Below are 24,514 nucleotides of genomic sequence, written 5' to 3'. Positions count from 1 at the left end.
TATAACCAGGGATGCCTTTGCTATCCCAGTTTTTAGGCTGAGAAACATTTTCTCCATAGATTCCAGGGAAAATCCAGAGTAAACATTCTAGGAAAAAAAAAAAAGTGATATCATAAAGGATCCCTTTATAAGGCTTCCAGAGGTTTGTTGCAAGCATAATCAAAAACGTTTCTTTAGCCGACAAGAAGCATGGTAATTTAAGTATCTAAGTACAGCAATGAAAAAGTCTGATCTAGGGACATAACCAACAAACATTTCTCAATCTCACTGCCCTGAAATTCACAAACAGGCCAATAAGACCTTGGTGAGCTGAACCAGTCACACTTAGTTATGCTGAATTGCAGCAAATGGCAATGAAAGGCTGGTTCACATTATTCAAGAAGGCCATTGTGAAGCCTGCTAATGAATGCCCATTAGAAGAACGGAAACATATTTTTCATACTACAGTGTGGTTCAGCTGATTAAAGAATATCAAAATAATAATGTAGTAATCATACAAGACAGAACAGAGCAAAATCTCTATAAAGGATAAGCAATCCAAGGTGGACTTCATACAGCGGTGGTCATCTGCATGCCTAAGTGAAAACAAGCAAAGGATTCACAACTAGTCTCCAATGACTGCAGAGATTACCTTGAGGAAACCTATGAGTAGTTTTCTTTGTCTGCTACAAATATGTGGTAAATATGGAGGATTAATTCTCAGGATGAGAAGTCTTTAGAAATAGAACAAGTGACTTCAAGTAATGATTTTATTTCTTTTTTAGATAGGCATTCATTTATTTTTAAATGTATGCAAGATAATTTTCTTTGTGTATTTATTTGCATGTTGCATAGTAATATTCTTACAAATATTTTCCAAAGAGTTCAGCAGAGGAGCCTCAACTGCTTATGATGAAATTCTTTACTTAGATTTCCCTTTGAAAGAGGTTGGAAAACCACCTTAGTCTGTTCTGAAAATCTATCTCTGAATATACAACAGCTTACTAAAACCGCCACACTTTAAATGTTAGAGATTCAGCACCAATAGTAATTTTTACAGGTCCAACAGCATGTCATTAGTCATCTAGAAAAATTTAAAAGTATTGTTACTTTTTTGCTCCTTAAAGCCAGTTTAAAAAATTTTTTTGAATTCTGATGTGGTCCTTATTTTAGAGCAAAAATTGAACTAGGCAGATCTATAAGAACATCCTAATTGCCACTCTGAGTTTCAAACATGGTTTATCTTGTTCCTCAATTGGCAACATGAATTATTTTGTAACACACTGTGGACCTTTTCTTCCATGACAACATCTTCAGAGTTAAGGGCCCCTTGTCATTCATGAATATCTGACTGAGTCTTCTAAAATATTGTCAGTTAATACTTCTAAAACTAAATGGCCGTATGACAGTTTTTCTTCTTCCATCAAAATATTAATTTAATGTGTTGTAGCTAATGTCCCAAAGTGATGTAATTTCCTTACCTACAAAAAAGTAAACACATGAGAAGGATGTGTAAATTAATCTGATTGTGGCAATCAGTATACAATGCACACATATATCAGTTTATAATATTGCACACCTCAGATATACATAACTTTCATCTGCCAATTATATTCCAATGAAGCTGGTTAAAAAAAGGGTTTGCAAAAGAAAAAAAGTGATTCACTTTTAACTTACTCCCTTTTGGTTCTTATTTACATTCTGTAACTACTTCACTCTACCTTTTTAGTGCTAATTCTACATTTTACTCATTTGAGGTGAAGAAAATGAGGTCAGTGTAAGACAGTCAGGGAACAATGACTGCTAAGTCCCCCCTAGGTAATAATGGAATGCTTACAATCATAGAGCTTATGTTGTAGAGTTAGAAAGGATGACACAAGTTCTTAGTCATTTTGATCCTTGCTAGGACAAAATACTCAGCAGCCACAACTTAAACGAGGAGAGGTTTGTTTTGGTTCTTGTTTGAGAAGTTTCAGTACGTACATGGTTGGCCAGCTCTAGAGAGAACTGGCCTGTTGGAAGAGAAAGGCCAAAGAAAGCAGTTCGCTTTATAGTAGCCTGGAAGCAGAGAAAGTCAAGGAGGGATCCTGCAAGGGAGATAAACCCTCTGATCACAACCGCAGTGGCCCACCTCTTTGAATCAGACCACACCTCCTAACAGCAAATCAGCTACAATGCTATCAAAATCCAGTAACCTGAAAATAAAGTTTTAGGGGCCAGTTTAGATCTCAGCCATAACACAGGCAAATGTATTTTGTATATCTGCCTTAGACAAATACAATATTTCTTTGTAGATGTGAAACCAATTGACATAGTCTCAACCAATCAGATACTAAGCAACCAAACCAAGAGTTAAGCCGTGAAGGTGACAGCAAGTTTCAGTTCTGTGTGGTATGCAATATCTACCTTCATGCAGAATGTCAAACAGATAAATTCACTTTCAGGATCTAGACATCTGGGTAGTTCCAGAAAAGTGGGAAATGGCCAGAGTAGCTCTACAATACTTGATGTGTCAGAAAATAATGACAGAGCCAGGGTTTTAAGAAGTGAATGGAGTTTATATTGAAATGTGAATTGACTATATGGCTTCTTGGCACTTGTCAGCTGACTTTGGTCTGCAGAATCATTAGATATTTTCCCTAATTCCAGAGCTGGGCCATTCAGACTGAATCCCCTGCAATAAATCTCAACTGAACTGCTCCACTTAACTTGATTTCTAAGCAGATATTACTTTTTTGAAACATACTACTTTGTGAAAAGATTTTGCTATAGTCATATAAAGGGTGGATTTATTTCCTTGCAAATTTTAGGGACTACTTCCAGAATTCTCACAGGCCTTGCTGTTTTCCATCTGAAAAGCTCAGCCTCATCATTCAGCTCTCAAGGGGAAAAAAAAATCTAAGACTTCAGAAGCAAGACTTCACTTTCTGTCTCCCTACTATCCTGCATAGTGCTTGGAAAATTATAGACTCTGAGAAAATGTTGTTGGAATTTTTTTTTTCCTTCAGTAACCCATCTTTGGATTCTGAGACTTTTAAAACAAGAAAAATAACATTTGGGGTGGGAGAAGTTGCCTAACCAACAATCATAATGGTAACAAATCTTGGCAGGAGAACTAGGATGATTAGACCTTGATCTCTCTTTCAGGATGAGTTAGGAATAGTGGTAGAGGTTTTTTTAATCTATTATTTCAACTTCAGAAGTATTTATTATATTTACCTCTGTATTTAAAAGAACATGATTTGAAGATGAACAGAATATAACAGCCTCACTGCTAAATATGTTATAATTACAGCTTTTTTTTTTTACCAGAGAGAAAAAGCTGGTAAAATCGATTAAAAGACAAACCTGTTTAAATGAAGTGTATCTCCATTCACGTGGTTACTTCAAGTAGAAAAGGAGTATATCAACAGACACTAAAAATAAAAAAGTCTGTGACATTTCTTCTGGTATGCACCAACATACATAAATTTCTTACATAATGAATGAAAAAATTTTGATATATGGAGTTTTTTCTTGTGTTGACAGAATTTGGCAGTTAATATGTATTACCGCTCACACATAAAGTGGCTCAATCAACAAACCTGGGTTTTTCGCTCCTCTTTTCTTTCCTTTTCAGCAAATCTGATAATCTTTAATAGAATAATGACAAGGATGTTTTCCCCTGTGCCATACAAAACTATGGAACGATACAGTGTTTGTTTTGGCCCAGTTACTTTGCACAAAGATCTTATTCATATCTTCCATCAAAAAATGTTGCTTATAGATTAATAACACCCAAAAAGTCAACCTAAGAAAAACCATGACTTTTGCCTTTCTGTTTGCCCAAAATCTTTAATTTGGAAAATGCAATAATCTTTTCATTTATTTTAAATTAGCTAACTGAATTGACGAATAGGCCAGAATGTTTTAACCCAACCTATTTCAAAGATTGCCATTTGCTCCATTATTGATAATGTTTTAAACTACATATATACATACATAAATACACCTGATATAACTAGTGTTTTCAACTCAAGTCACATCTTCCAAAAGAATAAGTGAAATTTTTTCTTCTTTCATAAATACTTTCACAGCACAGCAAAAAAACAAAAGCAAATTTAACCAAAATAAGAATAAATAATATGAAAAATATGTTCCAAAAGTGTCCTCAGTGCTTTTAAGTAGATAAGCTTTTTGGTGGATGAAAATCATTATCAAGAAAAACTGTAAAGCTTTTAAAAATGTATCAGAAACATTTCAAATAACTACAGCATAATAGCTTTACAAACTTGAGGCAAAATTCTAAATGACACCAGGAAGCCAGTGCATTAAACAGATGGTGTAAAAGGCACAGAAGAAGTATCAATTCAATACTAGAACTGGCCTTGGAAATTTTACCTTCATAGTATAGTACACAGGGAGTCTGTATTTGAGACATTATCCTTTACTCTGAGAAGTATGGATATGTGTATTCTTAGTATCCATTGCTATACAAAGAAGGAAGTTTTTTTTGTTTTTTTGTTTTTTTACAGAAAATAAGGAGAGAGAAGAGGATTTGGGCTGGATCCAAGGCAAATAAATATAACTTAAAGAACAGTTGATGTTTCTTGCAATAGGTTTATTTCAGGCAAAAACTTTCATGATGACTCTCAAGATGCCCTCAGCATCAGACCAATTGTCACCAATTGAGACCAATTGCTCACAGAACTGGTTAGGCTATAAGCATTTTTAAGTTTCTGTCCTATATCATGGAACTAACATCTAGTGGGAGGAAATTGATAGTAAAAAGCAAAAAACAAAACAAAACAAAAAATAAATAAAAGGAAAGAAAGCAAAAAGAAACAATGGAAGGGGATAAATGCTATACAGCAAGCACGGCAGGACAGCAAAAGGTGGAGGTCAGGTAGAGATGACTGATGTAACCAGAAGTCAGAAAAGTCCTTTCAGTTGACCTAAAATCTGAAGGACAAAAAGGAGCGAGCTAAGCCAATATCTGTGCATTCAGCATTCCAAACAAGGGGCTAGTTTTGTAGGTAAGAAACCAGGAGATTCAGTGTGGGAGAGTTTGAGGATCCATTTGTCCCAAATTTGATAACCTCCAGTTGCACATACTTGGAAACCGCTACAACATATTCTTGAACATTGGGGCAAAACAAGGAAATCTAGAGTCAAAGAAGTACCCATGCTTACAAAAGTGACAAGGGTTCCTGGGGTCTTTATGTATAGAATAATGACTCTAATATCCTTGATGATTACGAGTATGTGTACTTTTTTAAGTATGAGTTTTGTTCCTGTTTATTTTCTAGTATTAAAAGATCTGATAAGTTTCTCAAGATTAAAGACAAAGTGTATATAGCAAACAGGGCTAAGGAGTGCAGCATGTAGCAATAAAAGGCAGCACTACAAACTGCTCATCCTAATATGACTTTTTGTTGTAGAGCTAATGCCATAAAGCCTTTCCCGAATCTTCAGGAGATTGTGCAAACTCATGAAGCATCTTGTGGCACAATTTACCTCCTTCTCTCAACTTCTATCTGACTCTATTATAGTTCACCATATATAAAAGATATTCCAAGACTTATCTTCTTAACACTGTTGTCCTGTAAATGAATTTCTAGCAGCCTGTTCTAATTGTTCTCAGTACATAACCTAGTCCCAAGTATTTAATAATAAATTTTCCTGGATTGGCTTTGGCTTATAAACTGAATATTTCAATTAATTACAGTAGCATCAAAATAATATAAATTTTTGTGTTCATGTGTAATAAAGAATAAATCCTTAGTATTGCAGTGACCTGCCAAAGCAAAGATAGATTCCCAGCAGGCCTACCAGTGCTTGGCATGAACTAGACACTCAGTGATGCTTGCTGAATGCATGCATATATATCTGAGCAGAAAAATCTATGAACAAAGTCCAAGAACAGTTGCATCCATGTGTTATAGTTTGGATATGTATCCCCCATAGGTTCATAATATAAAGACTTGGTCCCCAGGGTGGCGGTACTGGGGATCTTTAAGAGGTGAAGTCTAGGGGAGCGGCCTGGTAAAGGACTGTGGAACCCGGTACCTCTCTGTGTCTTTCTGTGTTCCCTGCCTCCATTCCAGCTTGGGATGGGAGCACTTGCTTCAGTATGTCTTTCTACTCTGATATGCTACTGTTGCCAGAGATCCAAACCAATGGGGCCACCTAATCTTAGACTTGCACCCCTAGAACCATGAGTCAAAATAAGCTTTTCTTACTTCATAAGTAGCCTGTATTAGGCATTTTGGTATAGTGACAGAGCCCTGTTTAATCCACAAACTCCATTTAATTCACTCAACAATGAGTTCCTACTACATGCTTAGTACTAAGCTATGTGCTACAGATACAATGATGAGTAAAATGGGCTGAGCTTTGCTGTAATGGAGTTTTCAATCTAGTGGGGAAGCAGAAAAGACTGCAGTCATCACACGTATGTGCACTACTTTATAAATGCTATGAAGGGTATATGATCTAATACATGCTTCAGACAAGGCTTCTTTGAAGGTGACCGGAAAGAAATAGTTTTATTCATAGAGTAGATAAGGTCATAATTTCAGTGTAAATCATGGCATCTCTTGTTTGGAAGCAGATCTACACAAGGATGGTAACAGGTGGTAGCTGAAGTTGGACCTTGGTAAGTGAGCATGGGGTAATGATAGAATGTGAGGAATCTTCCCTGTAGGTCCTTAAAACTAAAGCTTCTTATGTATGTCCAGATTGTGTGTAGTCTTGTATAAAGAAAGAAAAATAAACACAGAGACCTAAAGTTGTTTCCTGCCAGCATTCCTCACCTTAGCACAACTCTTTTACTAGTCCTAAATACTTTAACTGCATTAGCTCAGTATTTTTTCTGAGGAAATAATTAAATTTATTTCATAAGCTAAAAAAACAAACAATGCATGGCTCTTATTCTTCTATAATTCAGGAAAAACAGCTAAGTAAAATTTTGGTCAAACTTTCCAAAAAGTGTTGGGCTGCAAACAAGCATGGAAAAATTCAAGCCCAAAGGAGAAATTTCCAGAAATTTAGAAGCAAGTGAAAACAGAAGGTTATAACAGTTCAGTATTTGCTGCCAGGAACAAAGTATATACAATATTATTTATTGCTGAAAGCTTTTGAGAGAGGCAGCATCTGGTTTCAGTGAGGTCTTCCTTTCATCCCATCCAGCAGCTGGACTGAACAGGATAGCAAGGGGGATCAACCCACTTGCCAAGGTGACACAGTGAGCTAGCGGCTCTTTCCACATTTGACCACAAGAGCCTCCTGGCTCTTTCAGAGCCAAGAGCAAGTCGCATGACCAGCAGAGAGTTTAACTTTCTTTTTCCAGTTCAAGTAGATTTGGGGGCTTTAATTTTTATTTGTGTTTATATTTTTCAGAGTCTCAGAATCATTCTTTCTCACTTCAATGTATTTCTCCAGTGAGCAGATCAGATATCAACTTGTTTCCTTGTGAATGCCCAAATCCCTGCCCCCCTCAACTAGGATTTATTCATCTCAGCTGAGAGTACTAACTGCAGGAGTCAATAGTGGTCATGCAATATTCCACTCACACTGAGGCAAAGGGAGATGGCCATCCAAAGTTTAGCTAATTCTGAACACAGAAGTTGGGCACTCTGCTTTGGTCATTCTGAAATGCCTCTTTGGAGGTAATAGGGGAAAGGTGATGAAGATAAGGTTCACTCTGTCAGAAAAACACTGCAGCTCTTACTTTTGTTTGGGCTCTTTTCCTCACTGATGCTGTTTCTCCCAGATCCCTGGATAGAGAAAATGAATTTCCCCATCCATTCTTTTCACATATGTTGTCTTCCATACCAATAGGAGAAAGGGGGCTGTTTGCCAAGCATATATTTTTCCCTGTATCCTAAGAAGACGATGTTATCAGAATCACAAAGAGAACAAACAAGCATATACTCATATGAACTCTTTTAAAAAGAAATTCAGACAGCCAAAATTTTTGCCAATCTCTTTCTCTTCCTCTCCATACCATGTGTGGTTAAAAAATATGGTTGTTTAAATTTTTAAAAATGTATTGCTGTAAAAGACACATGGCCATTAGTCCGCTTCAAACCATCCCCCTTGCTTTGAGCACACTTATCCCATTATTCTTGCCTCTTTCTGAAGCAGTTCTTGAAGTCCTCCTTTACATATTTTGTTGTGCTGTCATAGTTGCATGACATCCTGAATCAATTCAAAACATTTACCTTTCATAGTCATTCTGACTTTGAGAATAGCCAGAAGTTATACAGTTCCAGATCTGGTGAAAAAGGCAGATGTGAACATATGTTTTTCAGAGGTTGGCCTTTCAGTTGGACAGCTCTGAACAGTAGCATTCAGTATATATTTGGTCACACCTCATAAAGACATTCATGAAAAGGGCCTTCCAGAACTGCTTCATAAAGTTGCAAGAATTATGGCATAAGTGTGTTAAAAGTGAGGGGAGTGTTATGAGGGGAATCAAAGACAATGCATATTTCACTGTGATAAATTTTTAAATTTAGACATTCATCATATATTACAATCACACCTTACATATGTATATGTCCATATAATTACTGCAGTTAATAATCATTATTAATAAACTATTATATGAAATGATATTTAATTGTTAGTATCATAAATTCAAGTGACCAATTTTAAGGGAGGAAAGATAATAGAGTGAGAAGAGTGAAGGAAGGAAGAGGCTTATAATAGCTCCTTTTAATGTTTAAACTTCAAGTACCTGGATAGCAATCTGATATGAAAAGATCAGAAAACTGGGAGAAATGAGCCAGTTAATCATGTAAGTGATGTGGCATATTCTAAATGATGAAAAGACTATAAGAAAAGGAAGATGACCTAATTTGATCCTTGGACACTGTAATGAATGTGGACAGGATACAATCTCAAGAGAAAATGTGTAAATTTGTAGAGTGCACCATCATGCTCAGAAGATATACTGCTTTAATAATGGGGAAAAAGTCTACTGTGGATGACAGCAACCTAACTTTAAGTCTAAATGAATAATACTACTAAGAGATGCATAATAACTTCAATACAAAAGGATTCAATAAAACTTTATTTTAAATCTACAATAGATGTCAAAATACAATATCAGCACAGAACCTCTCATTTTGTTGCCTTTACACTACAATTTTCTTCTTTAATTAGAGAAGAACAAGTAGGGCATAATCATAAGGAACCGGCGACATTTCAAGCACGTGGACTGATGTTTTGGTTTACATGTGCATATGGTTCTCCTTTGACCTTTTCCATAGGCCGCCATGCTCATTTCATTCAGCATGTCCCAAGGGGCTACTCTGAGCTGAGTACTGAGTTAGGTCCATAGGTTACAGTTATAATCAACAGAGATGCATCCCTACTTCCTGAAGCTTCTAACCTACTAGATGTGTTTATTTCAAAGTTTCATTATTGTTTTGATAAGGCTCCGTTCAAGTCTTAAAAACAAAACCTGCATCCAGAAAAAATTCTTATTATTTTTTCCATAATTAATCTCAACTCTCCAATTGATTCATTGATATTTAACTTAGCTATTATTATCTCTTGAGAGAAATTCTATGACATAATAAAAGTTTTTCTTGTGTATGCTTTCTCTTTGTTTTGCTTCGAGAGTGCAGGTTTCTGAGTTATAAATGCCTAATGAGCTAACCAGTAGGTTAGTAACGTTATTGATTGTATGCCAAAAACTAAGTGGCCTAACAAATGGTAGGGCCGACAAACAAAAAAAAAGTCTCCAAATATTAAATTTAAATTTTTCTCATCTCTAAAACTTACACTGATATCCTTAGTAAACACAGTAAATAAGTACACATTCTAGAAATTAAGCGCAATCAGGTTTCCAAGTCTGTCAAGACTTGCCATGTAGAGGTAAATGATCCCAACAATGAATGTAACTGTACTGTATCCCTAAAATGTACCAATAAACTCAATTAAAGCTGAAAAAAAAAAACCATTCCCCAAAGTCTGTCTCATCCAGCTGTTCATACATTCTTTAACTGTTTCAATAGAGGTCTATCAGACCACAGGGACAAGGCTGGGGCCTAAGTCACACAGGTCTCTATGACTGCTTCGGTGTGGGTTCCAATCATCTTTCTTATGAACTTCAAACTATTTTTTTTCTTTTTTGTTTATTGGTACATTTTAGGTAAATAATGCAGTTACTTTCATCACTGGGATCTTGTACCTTTACATGACGTATCTTGGTTCTTATATTTTCCCCATACCCCTGCCCACCCTAAACCCCCTCACCCTTCCCTATTTACAATGACATTGTTTCCATTTTTTCCCTTTCTTATATTTTTTTCTTTTGCCTTCTTTCCTTTCCCCTACAGCTACAGGACATGCCCATATGTCTCTTCTCAGGAAAAACTGATAGATGGCCATTTTAAGTTTGGGATTATTCTACCTTCCTTCTCGATCTCTTTCTCCATCTTCCCTCTCTCACCTTGTCTTCTTTCCTCTTTTTCTTCTATTTATCTCCCTTAATTTCCCTTCAGGGTCAGACTTACTCTAAGCTCCTTTCATGTATTACTTCATTTGAGCTACATTCAACAATATGAAAAAGCTGTGTAATCATGCCAGGAGGCAGAAGCAGGACCCTGAAAGATAATGTTACGTGGCTGGGAAGTACCTGAGCAAGGATTCCAAGCAGCCCATTTAAGTGAGTCATCAGTCACTCTTCCATAGTGCCTCTAATGTAATTTTTGGCTTACTGTATTTATGTTAAAGACAAACTATTTTTAGGTATAAAGTAGGAAAACAGTCACACATATGAAATTAATCTTAATGTCTGTAATGCTTGAGAAAAATCTAGCAAACCTGCACTCCACTAAACTGTTTTATAAGTAGTAATCAGGGTGACTAACGAGTGGGCACTTTAGTAAGGCTTTATGTGTTGACTGATAAGCTGTGGGAATTTTGCCTCTTTCCATGTGGAAGCACATTGACAAAAGTCAGGAACAAGTGCCAATAGAGGTTACAATGATCCCAGAGAACAGCAACAACAAAAAGCAAATAACAACAAAAATCTAACCTAGATGTCACAGTTATTCTCCAAAATTGAAATAAATAAATCTTTGTTTCTACTGACATTTATTTTTGTTCTTTATGTTCTGGATCCAGGAGGCATGTTCTGTGGACTTCTTGGATAAACCAAACATCTTGATATAGTAGAAGCTAAAATACGTGATTCTGCAAGATTAGCATAACTAAAAAACGAATTTATAGGCTATGAGAAAAAAGAAGACATGGAATGGCTGCTACTGTTGTCCTTTCACCAAAACCTTTACAGCACCGCTTTGTTCTTTGGCTTGTGACAGATGGGCCACCCATGAGATTCTCTGCAGTTTAAATAAATGGCTTCAGATGAGAGAAGAGCAAACTTCTTGGCTTACTGTTTTTATATCCACCCAGTGTTAATTCAAGACTGAGTTCCAGCAGGTTACCAATACCAGCCAGCAGAATGAAACTGGGAGTTCACTCAAGGCTCACTGCCAAATGCATGGAATCATTAGGTCAGCCCTCAACCTGTGCCCAGTATCGCTGTTCTTTCTCCAGAACAGGTAGGTAGAAAGCAATGCCATTCTGACAACAGTGATCCTACCCATGGATAAAGAAAATACAGCAGCTTATAAAACGGAGTCCATTGGTAAACTGACAGTATTTAACAGAAGGAAGAGAGTATAACAGATGAAGAAGGAAAAACATGACAACAACAGTGTAAACAGTAGCTGTCTGCGTGAAAGACATTGGCCTATGCCAAAATAAAAAACAAGGAAAAGGAACTCTGTTGTTATCAGGAAGGCAAAACTACTCTCTGGTTTTGTTATCATTTTTTGTTAGGGTCCTTCTTTGGTTTTCTGGCTTAAGCTCTGTCTGGAACCCTGATCATATTTAGAAAAAGCATCAGCAGGTACGGTATATTCAGCAGGCTTATAGTAAATGTCTAAGGTATACAAGTCGCTGCATTCTGGTTTGCTTTGTGACTTTGTGGCCTTGTGGCCTTTCGTAGTTTCAGTCTGTTCTCCTGATAAAATCGGACTCTTCTCTCCTGGCACTTCTCATACAACTGTTTGATTTAAGACCTTGTTATCAACACCATCTGTCTCTGGCACTCTGCACTAAAGAGGTCAAAAACTCCCAGTGAAATACAGTGTGTGATCAGTCCTTAAAGGTTCAACCACAATTTAGAGATAAGAAAGTTAGACCCAAGAAATTTTACAGACTTCCTTTATGGAATTTCTCCACATATCCTCACATAATCTCTTCTTTCCCTTCTTCTTCCATTCCTTCCCTAATGTCTCCATTGAATTCCAGGGACAGGCCTGGGCATTATTTTATCAGAGATCCTAGTCTGGTCTTTGCCCTAGATCTTATCTTACTTTGGTATAGCCTCAATCTTCCACCTCCAGGTTCTTTGGGATTTTTTACTTTTACTAGTCTTAGGGTATGCCTGTATCGTTGAAAAGTTTCTTTTTTTCAATCTGGAAAACTTCTATCTTTGTCATAGAGAACTAGGAGTTAGAATAAACCCAGATATGAAATCACTTTGACAGTCCTAAATTCTAACAAGAGGGAAGAGATTCCTGTTTTGTCAGAGGAGGGAGGGTAGAGATTCCACCTAAAGGAGTAGCATGAATTTATCTTCAAGTGCAGACTGTCTTCATCTGCCTCTCCAAAGTGTTGACCTTGCTTATGGGAGATTTGCAGAACATATCTGGTCTGAGGACCTACATCCAGAAACTAATTGTGGGCAGCTCGTGTAGAATCCAAAATGTAGGTGTAAGCTGTACCCACAGAAATCAGTGAATGGTTTGCTGCAACCATTTTTTTAAAGATCAGGTCTAGTTCAAGAGGTTTCTTATTTTAACTTGAAAAAATAAATTCTAGGTGAAGTAAGTTTCATTTTATTTTTCTTTTTCAGAATAGGATGAATAATTTTTTCAAGGATCTTCATAATGGTAAAGAATTTTTATCCTGCTGCATTAATATTTGCAACCAACTCACATTTGACCCCTAGAAATATGGATGTAAAAGGGCAAAAGAGGAAGGTAATATATATATGAGTTAAAGTCACACATTATCCCCACACTTCTTTGTTCAATTTTCAACCTCATCCTGCTAAGCCTTTTATCTGAGTTGCTAACAAATACCCAGTGTGATAGCTTTAAGCCTCATCTCATCCATTTCTTCTCCCTGGTCTCTAGTTGGGCTGCTAATGAGCTGTAAAGTGGCCAACTACAACCAGTGGGAGAAGACTAGAAGCTGGATAATCCACAGCGTCAATGAGATGCTGAGCAAGAACCTGAGTATTTCTTATTATAGCCCTAGGAAGCATGACTTCAGAGATGAAAAGGACATTCCTCTTCCAAATAGCTCCCTCTACACAATTGAAATATCACTGAAAGGGTATATTTCTTTAAGTTAAAGCATCATGTGCCTAGTAGTTGGCTATTAAAATTTTGCTACTTTAGTCACCTGAGATCAAGAAATGTTAAGTAACCCTCTGAAGAAACAAAACTTATTAATGGCAGAGTGGAGTCTCAGCTTATAATTGGTATTTTCATCATGAATCTCACTAAAGCTCTCAAATTTATACTCATTTCTCTTATCGCTTATTTTTTTCTCCCAGAATTATGAGTTCAGGACATTAAAGCAAGAACCTTAGGGTATACAAACATTTTGGAGTGATAGGCTGATATCATCAAAAGTTCAGAGATGAGCCAGAGTGGTAGAAGGAACCTAAGACCCAAGAAAGAAAATGCATCACAGCTTTTAATCCAAGGCACAAAATGTCACTAACTGCTCATGCCCTAATATTTATACTTTTAAAAGCTAACTTCCAGCAGATAACCTTGTGGTCAAGTGGAGGACCCATTGGATTTAGATACTGTGTAACTTTAGCTGTGGAAAAAAAGCAGAAATTAATATGGATAAGTCATTTGTTTATATAAAACAAACAAACAAACAAATAGGGTTATGTGCTCCCTGGGTACATCGGATCACAGTTGATAATTTTTAGAAGTCAGGGATGATTGGGAGAGGTGGCAAGAGGAAAGACTAGTCTGATGACATCACCAAAAACTTCTACCATTTCCCTAGCTGTATCAAGTCCAAAGTATAAGCCCATCTCTTTCTTCAGCCAAGTCTATATTCCACTCTTAGTCCCACATTAAAGAGTCACCACATTTTGAATACTTCAGAAATCTATGACTCTGAAAATGTGGATTCCTTGATCCTTTGACATTCTCAGCTGCAAGGACCCCTTAGCTCAGAGCCCCATGCTAATTATATCACCACCCTAAGTAAAGCCCTATCTGACCCTACGAAGGAGTTCACCGCCTTGCATTTTCATACCAGCTGGACAAGCCTATGCTGAGGGTACCAACGTCGAGCACTGGAATGATCCTATTTTCTTGACCTTACATAAAGACTGGTAATGAGTAAAGAGGCAACGCATTAAAATTTCCATGAAATACTGATTTTCCAGCAACTCACCAATGGCTAGCACAGAGGATCTATATGGAAAATCTGTGGACTTAATTTTTAATTGCTGGCATAATAGCCTTGATATCTAGAATGAATCAAGGAATGTTTAGAGTGATAGAGGGGTTACACAAAAGTATAGTACTCAACCCCAATCACCATTTTTTTTTAAAAAAACCACCTCATCCTTTATATTAAATTATGGAAATAACAAGACTTTGAACGTCTGAACATTGCCAGTGAATTTGTGGGTCTGGAAGAACATGAAAATTTGAGGCATATATGTTAGCATGCTTTCTGTCATTCGAATGAAATACCTGAAATAATTAACTAAAGGAAAAAGTTTATTTTGGTTCATGGTTTTGAAAGTTCCATAATTGTTTTGACTTTAAGCCTGTGATCAAGTGATGGAACAAAACCACTAAGCTCAGCCAGGAAACAAAAAGGAAGGAGGGAGGGCCAGGGGTTTAGCTCAGTGGTGCCGCTGAATGCCTTGCAAGTGCAAGGTCCTGAGTTTGACCCCTGTTAACACACACACACACACACACACACACACACACACACACACAAAGGGAAGGAGGGAAAGTACAATCCCTTTCAAGTGCACACCTCCAAACACCATAGGTCCTTCCACAAAGCCTCACATCCAAAAGGATCTACCACCTCTCACCTCTCAACAGCACCACCATGAGGAATAAACCATTAGCACATGGGCCTTTGGGGAACTCTCAGTAGCCAAAGAATAACACACATGTATCAAAGTTTCACAAAGGGAAGGAGGGAAAGTACAATCCCTTTCAAGTGCACACCTCCAAACACCATAGGTCCTTCCACAAAGCCTCACATCCAAAAGGATCTACCACCTCTCACCTCTCAACAGCACCACCATGAGGAATAAACCATTAGCACATGGGCCTTTGGGGAACTCTCAGTAGCCAAAGAATAACACACATGTATCAAAGTTTTCTAAGGCCCACTTTATGAGGAATAAACCATTAGCACATGGGCCTTTGGCGAACTCTCAGTAGCCAAAGAATAACACACATGTATCAAAGTTTTCTAAAAGGCCCACTTATCCTTGTCACAAAACACAGAAACAGAACAAGAAAAGAAAAAAAAAAGGACTACAGGCTGGATAAGGAATTATAAAAATATGGAGTTTAAATTTCATTCTTCATTCATTCACTGAAAATTTATTGAATAAGTTGCATATACTGGACCTTGTTCCAGGCAGTAAAGATAAGGGAAAACAGAGGAAGAAAAGAAACAAAGAAACAAAATTTTAATATTTGCTTTCACGGAGCTTACATACTACGGATATGGGTCAATCAATAAGTGGGTAATAGAAAAGATATCAGATGATGATAAGTACTTTGGAGAAAAACAATGATGTGAAATAGGGAATGTTGACATATGGATGAGGTTGTCCTTTTAAATGGGCTTGTTAGAGAAGCTAAAGCTATGAAAGAAATTTTTGAATAAAGATCTGAAAGAGAAGAAGAAATTCATGGAGATTCCTGGAGGGAGAGAACTCCAGGGAGGGAGAAGAGTAAAAGCAAAAACCTCAAAGTAGGTTCTTACCTGACACACTAGAAGGGTGGAAATAGGTACACAGTGCAGTGTGTTCTATTGCAACACATATTTCTGCAAGAGCAATGATCTCACATGCTATTGGTAAACAGTGGGATAATGAGGGCATAGCATGGAAATAAGATTACCCTTGAGCAAGAGGATTCAGAATAGTAGGAGTAGCATTATAACCTTAGCATTAAGGGAAAAGCTCTCAGGTTGGCTGCTGTACAGAATGGGGTGAATTCGGCTCTATTTAAGATAATTAAAAATTAGTACTTGAACTCAGAGCTCTCTCTTTCTCATGACCTTGTTCCCTTCCACTTGGCACAGTTCTCTGCTTAAAGCATGTGGTACATTCTTCTATGACCATCTTACTGGCAGCCCCATTGGCTCAGAGCTCCACTGCTCTGCATTGTCTCAGCTCCCTAATCAGAACCTTCATGCTACTGTTTCTGTGCATTTTCAATATTTTAAGATTTATAAGATATGAGTGATCTGCTCTAATATTTTTTTATAAGTTCCTTTATTTGTTAAGTACATTTCCCCAAACATAGTTTTACAGGATATATACACAACATTATAGCAGAAATGTTTGCCAAAAGTAATTCACTTAGAGAACTCAGATCATGAAGAGCCTTATAGGCAACTACAAAATGGTAAGGTGCTGGAAAGCTTTGTGGAGGCAAGAGATGACTCAATGTGCTCAAAAATAAACTAGGGAGGAGAAAGAAAGGAGCAAAGACAGAAGTAGATAGAAGATAGAACAGTTGGGAGCCTTTGTTTGCTATAATCTAAGAGAGTGAGGATGGTGGCTAGGACCAGGATGGTGGTAGGAGAAATGAGAAATGGTTAGGATCTGATGATTATTTGGTCTTGAGAAGTAAGCCAAGAAAGCAGTCAGGAGTGATGTTAAACATTTTTAACATAAGCAACTGAAGATTGAAATGTCAGCAAATGAGATGGGAATGACTGAGTCGAGGGGTGATTAATTTAGCTTAGGAAAGTCAGGTTTGAGTGCCTACAAGGCATTCAAGTGGAGACATAAATAGGTAACGTAATACACATGTCTAGAATTCAGGGGAGATACATTTCAATGTTTTCAGCCTATAGATATTGTTTAAAGCCACAGAACTAAGTGTGTTCAAATTCCTATCAAATATTGATTTTTAAGATCGGGCCTAGGATGTAGAGCAGCTATGCCTGATGGCGTGTCTGATGCAAGCGTGGGTGGGGTAGAGAGTAGGGGGTGATAGTCGGGGGTTGGTGGGAGAAGGAGGATGCGAATCACTTATATATGGCTCCCAAGCAGGACCCGAAGCCCAAGTTTCAGGAGGGTGAACTAGTACTGTGCTTTCATGGGCCTCTTCTTTATGAAGCAGAGTGTGTAAAGGTTGACATAAAGGACAAACAAGTAAAATACTTTATACATTACAGTGGTTGGAATAAAAATTGGGACGAATGGGTTCCAGAAAGCAGAGTACTCAAATATGTGGACACCAATCTACAGAAACAGCAAGAACTTCGAAAAGCCAATCAGGAGCAATATGCAGAGGAAAAGATGAGAGGGGCTGCTCCAGGAAAGAAGACATCTGGTCTGTAACAGAAAAATGTTGAAGCGAAAACAAAAAAGAATAAACAAAAAACCCTTGGTAATGGAGATGGTGGCAGTACTAGTGAGACACCTCAGCCTCCTTGGAAGAAGAGGAGGAAGAAGTAGGAGATTGAAAATGAAGAAACATTTATGAACAGAGTTGAAGTTAAAGTAAAGATCCCTGAAGAGCTAAAACCATGGCTTGTTGATGACTGGAACTTAATTATCAGACAGAAACAGCTCTTTTACTTTCCTGCCAAGAAGAATGTGGATTCCATTCTAGAGGACTATGTAAATTGTAAGAAATCTTGAGGAAACACAGATAATAAGGAGTATGCTGTTAATGAAGTTGTAGCAGGGATAAAACAATACTTCAATGTGATGCTGGGCACTCAGCTCTTCTAGAAATTTGAGAGACCACAGTATGCTGAGATTCTTGCTGATCACCCTGATGCACCCATCCATATCCCAGGTGTATGAAGCCCCACGTCTACTGAAATGATTTGTACGAATTGGAGCAATGTTGGCCTATACACCTCTGGATGAGAAGAGCCTTGCTTTATTACTGAATTATCTTCATGATTTCCTCAAGTATCTGGCAAAGAATTCAGCAAGTTTGTGTAGCGCCGGTTATTACGAAGTGTCCCCGCCTGAGTCCCATCTGAAAGCAGTGTGAGGCGCTCTCACCCGTGTCTGATCTCTGTCAACACGTTTTTGTTCCTAGTCCTTCTCTTGTACAAATGATGTACTTTGAAGATGCTAGTGTATAACAGAGTTGATGTTTGTTTTGATTTAAAACAGAAAATAGAAGGGATTACAGCTCTTTTTCTTTTTCCTTTTCATTTCAAAGTTGCTGCCAGTGTATTCAGTGATGGACAACAAAGAGACGTGGTGTAGAGTGTTTTATTGCTGAGTTAAAAAGCTGCTTTTGAATGCTTGTGGTTCTATTCCTTTGACACTACGCACTTTTACATGGTAATGCTATGTGACACAATGCTCTGATTCCTAGTGACAAAGGTCCAATTCATTGTATATAACCGAACACACCTCATCCATTTGTGCTCTTTTTTTTTTTTTTTTTACCGGTGCTTAAAGAGCCTTTTCTTTGCAAGTCATCCCTGTTGTTCCTTAGGCATTTTATCTTTGCTCAAATTGTTGAAGAATGGTGAATTGTTTCATGGTTTTTGTATTTGTGTCTATTGCATGTTTTAACATGATAGACACAACGCATGATATAGCTACAGTTTTCTGGAAAAGTCAATCTTTCAGGAATTTTTTTTTCAGATCTTCCATAAATTTTTTCTTTAAATTTCAAAGAACAGTGTGCTTGTGTGGATGTTATAAAAATTATGTATGTTGTATCTTGTGATTAGACACTGATTTTCAACTGGGTGTTTTTATGGAATAAGGAGTTTAGCTTCGGAACCTAGTTCTTTTTGGTACCAGGGATCGAACTTGGGTCCTTGTGCTTGCAAGGCAGGCAGCGGAACCACTGAGCTAAATCCCCTGCCCTCGGAACCTAGTTCTAACCCATGTCAGCTTCAGTGGTTTGTGCTCTTGAGTACCTGGCTCATGTGATGGTCTCTACTTCTTCCAGACTGTTAATCAATTTGAACATTAAGGGCAAAAAAAAAATTTTGATTTTTTTTTTTTGGCAATTCACCAGCAGTTGGAGCACAGGCAATACTTACAAAGCTTTTGGCTTAATTTTAAATTATTATCATGAAAGCTTAGATTCCTGGAAAAGACGGAAGGAAGGAAGGAAGGAAGGAAGGAAGGAAGGAAGGAAGGCAGGGAGGCAGGGAGGGAGGAAGGGAGAGAGAAAAAGGAAGAAAGAGAGAGGAAGAGTTGGAGGGAGAGAGGGAAGGTTTCCCAAGGAATTTTGCTGAAGATGGGGATAGAAAAATAGAGTAGTGGCTAAAGGTAGACACTGAATCAATACTTCTATACTTATTTTTTCATAAAATTGGGACATTACAGTGTGTTTGTGTGATGTTTAGCATATCCTGGTGGATGGAAAAATAAATAATAGAAGAAAGAGGAGAAAATGAAGCAGAGCAGTGCACACCTGTAATCCCAGGACTCTGGGAAGCTGACATGGGAGGAACACAAGTTTGAGCTAGCCTGTGCAATTTAGCAACTTAATGAGACACTGTATCAAAACAAACAAACCAATGGCCAGGGATATAACTCAGTGTGGAGGCCTTGGGACCAATAAAAAATAAGGAGAGAATCAGTGACCTGATGTCTCAAGTAGAAAGAGGAAAAGCAAGTGCCGGGTGAACATGATCATGTTTGATAGAAGCTGTCTGTTACCAGGAGGACAGCAAAGCCTATGGTCATTGAAGCCTGGACAAAAGTTATGCAGCACAGGAAGTTTGTGGACACTCTTCTGATTGATTGCTTCTGATTTGTTTGCAGTGAAAGAAGGAAAAAGTTCTTCACAGAGGAGGATATAGGAAATTAGAGGTTTGAAGAGAAAGAAGATGTTAAATAGTTGTCTAAGAGAATTGGAAAATAAATGGAGGAGTTATCGATATCAGGCATCACTAATACGTGGCTCACTGAGGTAAGAGACCATGTATTTAAAATGAAACCACTCACCACTGTGAAATTTTCTCCAATGATACTGAGCTCTCAGATATAGACATGGTATAGGAGAATAGCTGGAATTAATCTAGGTTGAATTTGCCAGGCAATATTATGCTGAATAAAACAAATATGAAGTGTTACGATAATGAACCATGGAATAAACTGTGAGATAGGAATGTTTGTTTCTTCTCAGTTGCTAACAGAGAGTAACCAGCACTGGCTTTAATCAATTGCATATAGACAATAACAATCCATAGATAAAAATTTTATCAGCCAGTGATCTATTTTTTCCTTTCTTTTTAAAATACTCATTTTCACTTCCAAATTGGGGAAACAATAGTGGCATCAACACATTCCTCCTGTTGGGAGGTGGATAATATCACCATTTATATGGACAGTAATCCTCTCTTGTGGATGATGATTCACAATAAATAGTAAACCAATCCTACTTTCCAGTTTGAAGATGCAGAAGTTGGTAGGAACTGACAAGTCCTTTTCATGTATCTGTCTTCTATAGGCTACCCTACTACTATTATTTCATCCTTAGTTATTGTTCTTATTGGAAAGATTCTCAGTGACTCTTTTCATTATTTTTTATTTTCTCCCTTTGGACATTTCACCATATAAGCTACAGGACCAATTCTCTTAGCCCTTAGCCACATATAGGCCTGAGTAATGAGCCTGGGACAGGCTGGACTGGCCGACAATTCTCCTGGCTCCTTTCAGGTGCTTACAGGGGTACTTGGAAGAAAGTATCAGAAAGTGAACATTAATCCAAGATCAAGTGAGGTCAAGCCTCTGAATTCCTTAACTCCCTCTCTCCTTCTCTCTCTCTCTCTCTCTCTCTGGCAGTGCAGTGTGTGAGTTCTAAAATAGAATTCCCCATCTGATCGCGCCTAGTTATTCTCTGTTTGGCTCTCTTCCTCCAGCAAATCCATTCTAGGTCTTTCTCTGCCCAGCTTTACACTAGGAAGGCTGACTGCAGAAAGTGGCTCACTTGCTAGCTGTCTTTACTCTGGATTTTTTTTTTCATTGAGTTTATCAGTACATTTTAGGTATACAGTACAATTACATTTGTCATTGGGATCTTGTACCTTTACATGACAGGTCTTGGTTCTCATTTTTTCCTCTTGTCCCTGCCCTCCCTTCACCCCTTCCTCCCCTCCCCATTTACAAACACTTTATTTCCATTTTTTCATTTTCTCATATTTTTTCCTTTTCCCTTATTACCTTTCCCCTACCCTTCCCACTTTTTCCACACCTTTAGCCCTTTTCTTCCTATTTCACATTTTCAATTATATCATTAGTACCTTATGTACTGTTATAGTTTGTTCACACCAGAGAAACTATTCGGTATTTACACATGTGTGACTTATTCATTTCACTTAGGAGTATATCCTCAATATGTATCCATTTTCCTATGAATGAATCTATGAATCTAATTTCTCATTCTTTTTTTTTTTTTTGTGGTACCGGGGATTGAACTCGGGTCCTTGTGCTTGCAAGGCAGGCGGTGGAACCACTGAGCTAAATCCCTGGCCCTAATTTCTCATTCTTTATGGCTGAGTAGTATTCTATTTTATAGACAAACCACATCTTCTTTACAATGGAGTTTAAGGTTGAAAGAGAGTTCAGAGGCGTCTTTGTCACGCACCCATCCTCTGGCACACCTAAGTCACTCCAGGGCTCCAGGTGCCATTGGGGACCTCTCCTCCATTCTGCTTGCTCAGGACTAGAGTAACACCTCTTGTTCTCACTGTGGTTCCAGACTGAGGGTGATCATGGCTTCCCATCACAGCCAGGGTCTATGTGCCTCAACACTCCATGCTGGCGATTTTAATTCCACCTGCACTTCTGTAACACCCCCCAACCCCTTCGAAAGTTCTTTTGATCCTTCTGAGTTAGATTCTGTTTCTTGCCAGGCCCATGATTGATAGCTCATCCCCCCCACCCCGTGTATAACTGGACAACTGTACTGAAGCTGCTAAAACAGAGGAGCACCAGAAGAAGGCAGAAAGCCCAAGCATACGCAATGTCCTAACTTCTGTGCCTTGGTAGAAGCAGAGTCAGAATTCTTCACTTTAAAACTTCAGAAGGGCTTAACACAGAAATAGGTCTGCACATAGTCTTTTCTGTAAAAACTTTCACTTTCTAAAGCAAAGAAAATTTACAGAGATCAGTGGTCACTTTTTCTATTAACTGTGACTCTGAAATGGAATGGTTTTGATAACAACACTGACGATATCACAGACTATTAGTCTGCTAGTTAGATTATTTGGAACTTTCTCTCTGGCATAATAAAAAAACCCTAAGATCTCATGTCAAAAAAAAGAAACACATAGGAAATGAAAGAATTTTAATTAACTCCTAAGTTCCTAACAGTAACAACTAGTCCATTTATTACCTAATTTGTGCTAAATGTTAATAGACTAGTAGTATACTCCTATATTTACCCAGGATTAGCATTCTGGTAATAAAGACTGAGATCAAAGAATACTGCAGTTAATTTTCAATAAATTTGTTTAATAATCAACTATTAATAATTATATGTCTGCTTTCTTTTAAGGACCCAGATTTTCAGGGTTGTAAAAGTCTAGGGAAAAAATATCTGCTATCACCTAAGTATATTTGGGTCAAGGTGAAATTTCTAAAGATGATCTATGAGCAGAATAGGCTTTTATCTTGATGTAAAGAGTGACTAAAGTCACCAGTCAATATGAAACAGACATCATTAAATTGAGGCACCTATACAGCTTCATGTAGGAAAGGCAATAGTCTAGTTTACAAAATTTGACTAGAGAGCCTGAAAATATATTTCTATTAAGACTTAATAAATAAGAAATCTATATTTATTTTAGCAGTAGATTTTGCTGTGTAAAGGGAAGAGAAAATAATCTGTGTATTTTTTCTTTTTGCTTCTAAGAATTATGAATAAAGCAAGCGATTGCAACATGAGACAAATATCAGCTCAAGTCATGGGTCATGTTATTAATTGTAGTCTTAAAAATTAACCTACCTATGCCTCAACTTCAGCATCTAAAATATAGGAAATTATTAATTTCCTTTATTTCAATTATGAAATGTATCAACTTACTTAGAAATTGCTTTTGGGCTGAACACAGCACATTCTTGTAATCCCAGGACTTGGGTGGCAGAGGCAGGAGGATTGCCACAAGTTCAAGGCCAACCTGGGCTGCATAGTGAATTAAAAGACACCCTGAACTACACAGAAAGGCCTTGTCTCAAAAACTAAACAGACAAAAAACAGAATTGGCTTCTGGGAAAGAAAAAACAATTCTATATTAAAAGTACTTATTAATTATATAAGCATTATTATTTATTAACTAATGATTTCAAAAATATTTAATTGGATAAAATACACCCTAGCTATATTTTTAGCTATACAAATAACAGGCAAGGTTATTCTCCCATTGAGTAGGCTACATCCAGTAAAGTACTTAAACTACGTAAAAAGTCCATCATGACTTTTGGCTTCAGAGAATGACCTCAATAAATGTTGATGTTAAGAAGTAAAAACATATATTGAGGATTTACTAAAAAAAATTGGTGAAAACTACATTAAACTATGGAGGTGACATAAACTGTACAGCTCTTTCCATTCTCTTTATCTGTCATAAATATGGATGATATGAAAATATTAAATGGCTTATTGAAGCTAATTAACTGAAGAATGAAGGGTGAAATCCAGACCTGGAATTATTTATCCAAGTAAAAGTAACAAGTGCTTATTTTACATATATGTATAATATATGCATATATATATCAGATAGAGAGATAGATATTTGATTCATCACAGCAATCTGGTATGGTGATGTACTAGGTACTACTGTCCCATTTTTTGGAAAAAGCTGAGGTCCATCCAGAACAAATAAATCTCACAAAGATTTCTTGGTTAGAATCAGAGTTCTGACTCAAACTCAGGTATATCTGATTTCAAAGTTTGGACTCTTTCCATTGAGATAAAACCTTCTTGAACTGATTAATTTAAGGGAGTCTTATCTTTTTGACAAAACTACTAATTCCAGAAGCACAAAAATAATGTTACCTATTTCTTTTAAACATGTATGACACAAGGCTTGTCATTGTACAGATGCTCAGAAAATGCTTGAAAAGTTTTTTCAAAGTCACAATTCTTAAAAAGAAAAAACACTAACACCAAATCAGACAAAATGTGCTCAAAATTGATCGTGTAATGACTTGTAGCTGGATACCATCCCTTTTCAGGTCATGCTTTCTTGCTTCTTTAGTCACCATTGATTCTGCAATCCAAAGACT

The 24,514-nt window shown here is 37.3% G+C and overlaps 1 protein-coding gene and 1 pseudogene across 2 annotated transcripts in view; one reads left to right on the top strand and one right to left on the bottom strand.

The window, feature by feature from the left end:
• The window catches only part of Ghr (growth hormone receptor), a 239,236-nt gene that overhangs the window by 153,112 nt on the left and 61,610 nt on the right, over window positions 1-24,514 (bottom strand). The window lies entirely within an intron of this gene.
• On the top strand, window positions 17,260-18,375 carry LOC104868901 (annotated as a pseudogene).

This window comes from Fukomys damarensis, unplaced genomic scaffold (assembly GCF_012274545.1).
Source record: "Fukomys damarensis isolate Sample0158 unplaced genomic scaffold, DMR_v1.0_HiC HiC_scaffold_1, whole genome shotgun sequence".
NCBI classification, from domain to species: domain Eukaryota; kingdom Metazoa; phylum Chordata; class Mammalia; order Rodentia; family Bathyergidae; genus Fukomys; species Fukomys damarensis.
The sequence above is the reverse complement of the archived record's forward strand: the minus strand, read 5'-3'. Positions and strand labels throughout refer to the sequence as shown.